We start from the raw sequence: 10,675 nt of genomic DNA on the forward strand, positions 1-10,675 counted from the left end.
CCCCACTGATTTATATCTTCTCTCTCTCTCTCTCTCTCTTCTCTCTCTCTCTCCTCTCTCTCTCTCTTTCTCTCTTACACCTTTTAAAATTTTTCTTTATTTGCTTGTAAATCTCCCTGTGCCCATGTTCTACCACTCCTCCAGGTGACATCTTGCCCCTTGGGGGATCCACCCTCACGCTCTTCCTGGGACATGTAGACTTTTCAAGCACCAAATCCCCCAGGCCTTATCCAGTGTAAAATCCTTATCTCCCTTCACCCATAGAAGTGTTCATTCATCAGTGGAACCCCTCTAAAGTAGGCCTCCTTCCTTTTCCATCATTTCTCAACCCCCCACCCCCTCACCACCACTTTCATGCCCTGGAGATTCTTGTTTTCTGAGATCACAGAGGTCACCATTCCTCCACGCTAACCTTTGATTTGATTCTGGCTTATCATTCACTCCTTTCTATTTCCCTGCTTCTCCCACCCTCCTCCATATACCCTCCCATGTGGTAATGTAGTCCCATAAAAGAAGTATTTACCTATATGCAGCATTTTACCAGGTTTTGCATGTAATTCTCCTTGTTAGCCTTTTCCCTGTTACCTCCACCTTCCCTTCTGTCTCCTTGCATACCACTAGAAAGAAATTTCTTACTGGTCTTTCTATTTTTCCTCTGTTGCTGCTGCCAACTAATTTTATTCACTACTCCTAAATTCTATTGTTTGGAGTATTTGAGAAACATATAATGTCTTCTATTCTGATTTTCGTCCATTGAATGTCTATTTTTTTTTTGTCCCATATAGTTAAAGTCAGATTTGTGGGATAGGTCAACCTGGGCTGTATCCCAGCTCCAATTGTCTTCAAAACACTATGCCATTTTCTCTTCCTTTCTCTAGGAAGCACAGAATAGTCTTGGATTACTTTAATGACCTTTCCTCTGTATTTGAGAATCTTTCTCCAGATGGCTTGCATTTTTTTTTTTTATGAATTGAATTGTCAAATTTTATTATTGGAGTTTGTGGCCTTGTTTTTTTTTTTTTTTTTCTGAAGGCAATGTGTGAATTCTTTAATTTGGAATTTAATTTTCTGCTTTCAGAAGAAGTGTAATTCTGTTTTATTACTGTGTTAAGGCTTTCTGTTTGTTTGTTTTTGTTGTTTTTGTCCTGTCATGTTCTTCTGGGAGACCTATGATCCTTAGGTTGTTTCTATAGATCCTGTCTTCAAGATCCATTTGATTTGCTTGAATAGTAAGCATGCTTTATTTTATTTTATTTTTTGCCTCTCTTCTTCCTTCACTCCTGTGTATTTACACTCCCAATCTATTATTTTCTTTTGTTTCTTTGGTGAGGCTTGCCTTTGCAGATTCATGTATATATTGTATTCTGCTCATTATTTTTGCTGTTCAGAAAATATATTCTGTGTTCATTAATTCTCATTTCTCCTTTAAACCACTCAGGAAGAGTATGTTGTGGTTCTGTGTGCTTTTAAAATTCCACAGAGTCTTCTGTTTCATCAAGTATTGAATCATTTTTGTTCATTTTGGTATATTTATTCATTTCCTGAACTCATTTACTAGATCTAGAAGCCATATTTCCTTCTGTTACTGTTTTTCCTGTTGATTTGTTTGTTTATATTCAAGGTCCTTGAGATTTTTTCTTCCTGAAATATTTGGTATTTTCAGACTTTCCCCTTTCTTTTACCTTCCTTATTACTCACTTCCTGACTCCCTCCCCTAAGATTATGGTTTCTTGGATGCTAAATCTTAGAGGGTCTCAGGTTCTTCCCACATTGGGCAATTTACCATTCATCAGCCTGGCTTTCTGCCCAGTCTGACTTTTGAGTGTTCAAAAATGATCTCATCTGGGTGCTATGCTCTTTCTCTTGGGTTTTGTGGAGTTCTAGATGGCTCCCCAACTGTATCTTGTCCTGGTGACTTATCCTACTTTCTCTGTTTCTTAGTTCTTTGGCTCAGCACCAGTAGTTCAGAACCTCTTTCCCCTCCTTAGTTCACAGGTTCACAGCATTGGTTTTCCTAGGTTCCAATGCCCAGAAAGGAAGCTTTTTTTTTTTACCCTTCTAAAAGGCACTGGCTCTACTTGGCTTTCTACATCTAAATAAACTTCTGCAGCCTGGAGCTAAAATCTCTAAAGCACAAAAAAAAAAAAGAAAGGAAGGAAGGAAGAAGGAAAAAGAAAGAAAGAAAGAAAGAGAGAGAGAAAAAAGAGATGCGGCACTAAGGTATAGTGCTGGGGGGAGGGTGAAGTATTGATTTAAGCCTCTGTTGTATCTTTTGGTATACTAATGTGGTCTCCTGCTGGTAGCCGGTAGGTGGGGGAGAGATCAATCCCTTTTTTATTTTTTTTTTAACTTTTTTTTGGATTCTGGGTATCCTAGACCATAGGAAGAGCTGATATTGCTTTAAATTTGGTGCACAATTTCTATTTTGGAGAGGTTCAGGAGGGTGTAAAGATCAGAGAAATTGTCTAGTTCTCTGTCTAGCAATGATCATCCCATCCTTCCTAAGTATAGAACAGATGACATTTTCTATGTAAACACAGAGTAGGCAGGAAGTTCTTGGATTCTCTATAATTATATTAAGGTCTTGCCTCACAAGCTAACAGCAATTTATTTTTTAGTCCATATATGCAAAAGCATCCTCATGATATTTTTTTCTTGCTCACATTGATAGAGTGAAAACAAAACATAACTGCCTTTGTGAACCATTTGGCCACAGAGATATGGTGATTGATTTACTATTTTTTTCAATACTTCTCTGTGCAAAATTACAAAAGTTTATTGATTAATGAATGATCCATTAATTGAAGTTTTGGCTCCCTAAATACTAGTGTAGCTTCAAGTAGACTTTTTTCCCCCTATTCCTAGTTTCTATCATAATGCCTTACACATGGTAAAAGTTTATTATATTATCATATATTTACATAACTTTTTCTTGCCTTCCTTCTCCTGTTGGGTGCAGTGAATGCCCTGAAGAAAAGTTGTAATAGGTTAGGCCAGGAGTCTTCTGTTTAATCAAGGAGTCTACCACCTCCTGCTGTCATCTCATAGCCAGCTTCCTCAGGTCAGAAAACCACAGCAAATGCCCTGAGCCTTCCATCTCCTGTTGGGTGCGGTGTGTCTTCTGAAGAAAGGCCTGTCCTGGCATCCTTCATCTGCCCCAAAGCAAATATTTCCATTTGTACTAGCACAAGACATCTTCCACCTTTGCTGTCAGCCTAGTCTCCCAGCTATAATGTGGAGAACCTTCAGTGCAAGGAAAAGCAACCCTCCCTTTGACTTCAGGCCTTCCTTCTCTTTCTGAGCCTGATCTTTGAGGGTAGGAGAATGGAACACTCCATTCAATAATAAACATTTTCTTTCTTTTCTTTTTTGGGGGGGCAATTGGGGTTAAGTTACTTGTCCAGCATCACAGCTAGTAATTGTCAAGTGTCTAGTCTGAGACTAGATTTGAACTCAGATCCTCCTGTCTCCAGGGCTGGTGCTTTCTCCACTGCGCCACCTAGCTGACCCCAATAATGAATATTTTCATAACCAGTCACATTCTTCATATCCTAGTAACTCTGAGTTTTAGTATATCATCATTCAAACCCCATTATAAACTTCCTACAATCTGATTCCTTATGCCCATTCTCCTCAAGTCTCCCAGCCCAGAGTTTCATCCTAACTCAGGCCTGCCATTCCCCTGCATTCTCTGAAATGTTTGCTCCATAGGCAACAAATTTTTCTTCATCTCAAATCTATTCTTTGGCCACTCTTTCCATCTATGAGCTCTTACTGAAATCTGGCTTCCACTTGAACAGTTTTCCTGGTTATTTTTCTCAATATGAACTACTCCTTCACTCACTCTACTCTACTCATCTCATGAGTTGAGATAGTAGAGTTGGAATACTCAGTGGTCTCCATTGCCAATTTTGGGTCTCTCCTTTCTTCCATCATTCAGTAACCACTCTTCTTTTGAGTTTCATGCTATTCATATGGACCACTCAATCAAAATCCTATTATCTACTGTCTGCAAACTCTGAGGCCCCCTGATACCTGGCTTCCCATTTTTTCTATATTCTCCCTCAACTATCCTAACCACTCACTTCCTTATCCCACTCACTTCCCAAGAGCTACCTTCTACCCAACCTGAGCCACACTCAAAGATGGTCATACCCTTAATCTTGTTGTCACCCATAAATGAACCACCTCCATGTTTAAACAGCCTTACATCTCTTTATCAGATTATAATCTGCTGACTTTTTACCTTTCCCTCTGTCTTCCCTTACACAACCCTACTCTTGTTTCTCTTCAAATGTCCTCTATTTTTAATTTGTATATTCATAATAATCAAAATTACTTAGTCTCTCAAAGTCATTCTGAAAACAATATTACTATTACTATATAGAATATTCTCTTTGGTTTGCTTATTTCACTCTTCACCATTTTGTGCAAATCTTTCTATTCCTTTCTTTTTTTTTTTCTCATGCCTTTCTAACATTATAGATGGGGATGTAGGGTGGTAATTTTTGAACCTTACTAGGTTCCAAATATGGGTTGAAGAGGAAATAACCCTACTCTTTTTAAAAAAATAATTAATTTATTTTTAGTTTTCAACATTCAGTTCCATAAGTTTTTTTTTTTCTTTTTGATGAGGCAATTGGGGTTAAGTGACTCACCCAGTGTCACACAGCTAGTAAGTGTCAGGTGTCTGAGGCCAGATATGACTCAGGTCCTCCTGACTCCAAGGCCAGAGCTTTATCCACTGCACCACCTAGCTGCCCTTTCCATAAGCTTTTGAGTTTTAAATTTTCTTTTCCTCCCTCTCCACTTTTTTCCCTAAGACAGTATACAATATGATATAGGCTCTACATTTATATTCTTATTAAATTTATTTTCACATTAGTCATGTTGTAGAGAAGAGTTAGAACCTATAGGAGGAGCCACAAGAAAGAAAATAAAAAAGAGCGAATAGTATGCTTTGATCTGCATTCAAATTCCATAGTTCTTTCTCTGGATGTGGATAGTATTTTCCATTATGAAATTTTGAGATGTCGTAGATCCTTGCATTGCTGAGAAGAGCTAAATCTGTCAAAGTTAGTCATCACACAATGTGGCTGTAACTGTGTACAGTGTTCTCCTGATAACCCTACTCTTTATCTACATCATGACCTCCAAACCTTTGACCCCTCAATTCTCTCCTAGGTCATCTTCCCTGCACTAGCCACTCTCCTTTTCTCTTTCATGAACCAATTCAACTCTACACTGTCCTTCTCTCTTGAATCCTTAGCCCCTTTATCATATTGCTGATTTTGTCCAGCCAAGCTTCAGTCTTGGATCACTCCCACTATTCCTTGCCTTAATTCTTAACACATATATTGCTGAATAAAGGTGGAGAAAAATCACCTAACTCTACTAACTAGGTTCACTACAAATTTATGTTGTATAACTTTAACTGTGCCCTCACTGCTGCTAGCTAATCCTCCTGTGCTTCCCTTATCAACTCATTGTCCTGCTCTCCAAGGCAACTTTTCTAAATTTCTTCACCCCTCCTCAGACTTCTCATGGTTTTCTTTCTTTTCACTGTCTCAGCTGAGAATCTTGTTTTATATTTTACAGAAAAAATTGAAGGTCATTCACCATGAACTCCTTATTTTCCTTTTCCCTTTCTGTCCTCTTCTGTCACTAAGGTGCCTCTTGCCACTTGGCTCTGGTTTTTATTCTCTCTGGCTGTTCCCCATGCCTAGAATGCTCTGTGTTTTCTGCTTTTACAGTAGTACAAAGCAGACCTCACTGGCTTCTTTTAAGTCCCAATTAAAACCTCACCTTCTACAGGAAGTTTTTTCCAACTCCTCTTATTTCCACTATCCTTCTTCTTTCAATTATTTCCCATTTTTCCTGTATATGGGTTGCTGTGCATATATGTTTGCATGCCATTTAGACATTAATTATATTATTAGAGTATAATAGATTAGATTATTTGATTATAAGTTCCTTGAGGACAAGGACTATCTTTTGTCTCTTTTTGTATCCCTAGTACTTAGCACAGTGCCTGACACAAAGTAGGCTTAAGACATGTTGTTTATAGATTGAGTGATTTCATCAATGTTGGGAACAGCAAATGTGAATGCTCCTTTAAGGATGCAACAACTCAATTATAACTTACAGTCTTAAAGAATTGACTTAGAAGAGGCAGCTAGGTGGCGCAGTGGATAGAGCATTGGCCCTGAAGACCTGGGTTCAAATCTGGCCTCAGACCAAACACTTGACACTTACTATGTGACCTTGGGTAAGTCGCTTAACCCCAGTTGCCTAAAAAAAAAATTGTCTTACAGTTTATGATTTGTTCTAGGTCACACAGCCAGTGTATATGACAAAGGGAGCCTTTGAACTCAGGTTTTCCAAGGCCAATTCTAAGTTAAGGAGCATTGATTTGATTTTACACTTAACAATTTTAACATTTTGAAGTACATAGAGGAAGTCAGTTTGTTTCTATTTCAAACTTATTTTCCTTATTTCTCAAGCCATATAATTGGTAAGTAGAAGAGGTAGATCTTGAACTCAGATCTTCTGACTACAAGTTTAGTACTCCTTCTTTTCTATCATACTTAGTAGGTGTTTAGTAAAAAATTACTGCATAGAGTTGAATAAAATGAAATAGATAACCGCTTGATCTGCATTCTGGGCTTTGGGGACATGAACTAATAAAAACAGATTTACAATACTCAGTTGGTGGCAGTTCATGAATATCATTACCAAAAATAAAGCCAAATGCTTAATGTTGTTTGAAAAGCTAAAAAAAAGCTAATCTAATCTTTGAAATGAAAGATCACATTTTAAACATATGAAAAACTACATAATCATTGGTTAATACAGCATTAATAACAGTCATTTACACATGTACACCTTGATATCATACTCCACCTGACTAAATGTTGTTTCATGAAAAACAAAATGCATAGCATGAGTCAAAACAAACAAGAATTTCATAGCTCCTTTTATCTATTTCTGAACTATGCTTCACGGTTACTCTATCTATGAATTATTCACTCTATTTTTTTTTCTATTTCATTAGTCAAAATAAGCTAAAAGTTGATGTCCTCAGAATAGCACTGGATTTCTCTGTGCCTTAATTAAGTGAAAGAAGAATGCTCTCTATTCAATTTAAACAAAAAACAGTCCTTAGATTATATTAATAATTTCTTGAGCATATGACAAACAAAGAAGGCAGTGCTGACAAAATCTGCTGATAGCTTGTGTTTAGTCTGAATTCCATTTTTAGATCTCTTGATGGAGATATGCTTTGTTCTCCAATTATTAATTACTGTGAAATAAAGATTCTCTGATTTATTGTAGAAGTGTATTGACTTAACACAGGGGAAAATAATCGGGGCATTTGTGTCAATTAAATTAATGCGTGGATTTTCACTTTAATATCCACCATGGCTTTACCAAAAGTCAATGAAAATCAGGCAATGTTAAAAATAAAAAAAAAATCTTGTCGTAATTTGATTTCTACAGAAGGTTAATATTTAAAGACATTGCTCAGACAATTTTCTTTTGTAATTAAATTATTACAAACAGTGGAATCTTGCCTCCTTAATGAATAGACTGAAGAGTCGACACAAGCATCTCAGAAAGAAATTTGTGATTGCTGCCCAGGGCCAGAGAACCAAAAGAATTCTATCCAATTCATACATATCCAATACACTGCATTTATGTCTTTTTGATATTCTAATTGTAATTCATATCATGAATTGCTATAACTAATAAACTTTGTGCCAGAATTTGAATCTCTTTTCATGAATATGAATTTTTCATTCCAAAAAACATTACCTTACATTTGTTGGTTACTTCATTTGGATAAGTGCTAATGTAAGCTTAAAACTAAATTTAGTACTCCAGAGAATGATGCTGTATAGGTACGTAAAGCAGTTTTACAGGTTTTATATAATATAAGCTAATTTTGGAAGGAAAATTATAATGGATCAAAATCCTCAGAATGTAAACTTTGTTACTCAGAAATGAATAATGGAATTTCAGAATTGGAACAGACCTTAAAGTTTATCTTTTTCAAACTTTCACCTGATGCAAGAGTCTCTATTTGGAGACTTTGGGTGTGGGGAGCGCAACATCTGACACAGAAGCATATTTAATTTTGTGATACCTTAAATAGTTAGAAAGCTTTTTCTCATACTTAGTTAAATTCTGCTTCTGCCAAGGAGTTACAAAGAATAAATTTATCCTTAAATAGATCAGTCAATCAATCAACAGGCACTTCTTAAGTTCCTACTATGTACCCAGACAGTGTACTAAGCCCCAAGGATAGGGGGAAAACAACAACAACAACAACAACAAAAGTCATCTAGTCTTTGCAGTCAAGAAGTTGACATTCTAATGAAAGTGATGACATATATATATATATATATATATATATAATATATATATATATATGTATATATATACATATATAAAACATGATAATAATATGTATATAATATATACTCAGAATATGTAAAATTCAGAACAAATAAAAATTGAATTGGAAAGTAAAGAATAGAGATAATAAGGAATTAGTGAAGTTTGGTGCATAGCACATTAACATGGTTAGAGCTATACTTAAGGAAAAATCACTTTGTTGGTTAAGGAAGAGGCAGATTTGAGTGAGAAGAGACTTGAGTCAGGAAGATTAATTAGAAGGATTTTAAGGAAGTCTGGGCCAGAGGCATTGAAGTATTGCAATGGGATGCTGGCTGTTTGAGCTGAGAGGAAGGAACTTGATATGAGAGATGCTTGGACGTAGCAGTAACCAGGTTTGGCAGCCAATTTGATTTTGTTGTTCAGTGTTTTCAGTTGTGTTTGACTCTTTGTGACCCAAATTGGGGTTTTATTGGGAAATATACTGGAGTGTTTTGCCATCTCCTTCTGAGCTAATTTTACAGATGAGGAAACTAAGGGGAAAAGGGTCAAATGACTTATCCAGGGTCACATAGCTAATAAGTATCTGAGGCCAGATTTGAACTCAGGACTTCTTGAATTCAGGCCGTGCATTCTATCCACTGTGCCATCTAGCTTCCTTATTGAATACATGAGGTTAAATTGAATGTGTAGTAGAATATGACATCAAGGTTGTGGACCTGGATGACTAATGGATGATGGCATACCTAACAGTAATAGACAATATCAAAGAAGGAGTAGAATTATTTTTGGGTGGATGAGGTGGGCGGATGAAAATGATAATGCATTTTGTTTTGGATATGTTGAGTTTTCATGCTTAAAAGACATCTAATTTGAAATGTCCAGCAGTCAGCTGTTGCTATAGGACTGGGATTAAGTAGAGAGAATAGTACTAGATGTATCTCTTTCAGATAATATCTCTTAAACATTTCTTTAAAGTTTCAATGTCAGATATATATAGACAAAAATAGAAATATTTAGTCAATGCCACCTTTTGCCACAAATCCCAGTATCAAGGAAAGATCATGATGCTTCTCCTATAGCATGTATGTGGGATGGGGGGAGGGCCATATTGTCATTCAAACCTCTAATAGCTAGGGCTTACTTCATATTTTGCCGGAGATGACAATCTCTGAATTCTAAGACTTTTTTTTCCCCTTCTGCCTTTTCCCCACTTTCTCTTAGGATAAAATAAGTATAAATGCAACAACATAGGGGAACAATAAGAACAGGTCTTGGGGAATATTCACCCCCTGTATTGAATTCTTCACTGGACTCTCATTTGCAGCAGTTTTCCTTACTCAGGGATATACTTTCTTCTAAGACTTTTCATTCTTAGTTTCTACAGGTTTTCTTTGTTTTGTTGTTTATTCATGTCAGACTCTTTGTGATCCATGGACCTTAGCACACCAGTCCCTTTTATACTTCATTATCTCTTGAAGTCTGTTCATTCTTTCCATGACACTATCTATCCATCTCACCCTCTGCCATCTTTGTCTCCTTTGTCTTCTTCAATCTTTCCCAACATCAGGGCCTTTTCCAATGAATCCCATCTTCTCATTATGTGGCCAAAGAATTTAAGCTTCAGTTCCACTATTTGACCTTCCAGTGGATAGCCTTAATTAGTTTCTTTTAAGTATTGACTGACTTGATAGGTATTGGCTGATTTGATTTTGCTGACTAACGGACTCTTAAAAGTGTTCTCCATCATCACAATTCAAAAGTTTTGATTCTGCAGCACTCAGCTTTCCTTAGAGTCCAAGCCATATAATGCTACCAGAAAGAAAAGTAAAAAACAAAAAAATAAAAAAAAAACAAATAAAAACCACCACCAAAAAAAAAACCACATAGCTTTGACTATAGAGACCTTTGATGGCAAGGTGTTGTGTCTGCTTTTTATTATGCTGTCCAGATTTGCCACAGGCTTTTCATAGTATTATTTTAGGAGCTTCTGACAACCACACTTGGTCTCATTTCAGTCCATGCCATGTTTACCTCCTGGTATTCAGCAGGTCCTTCTCTAAAACACTCTTTTGAAATCCCTAGAGCTGACAAACTATAAGCTTTTTTTTTTTAAATTTTAATAACCATGATCACAACCAAGCTAAATACCTTGGCAATCTACAATGGAGACAATGACCGAGACCAACACATAACGACTTTCTTGTGACCTACAGTCTGTGGTCCACTTTTTCTTGGCCATCTCCATTGTTTCCATCTTGGAACATACAGGACCCAT

Source organism: Phascolarctos cinereus, unplaced genomic scaffold (assembly GCF_003287225.1).
Source record: "Phascolarctos cinereus isolate Bilbo 61053 unplaced genomic scaffold, phaCin_HiC Scaffold_1;HRSCAF=81, whole genome shotgun sequence".
NCBI lineage: Eukaryota > Metazoa > Chordata > Mammalia > Diprotodontia > Phascolarctidae > Phascolarctos > Phascolarctos cinereus.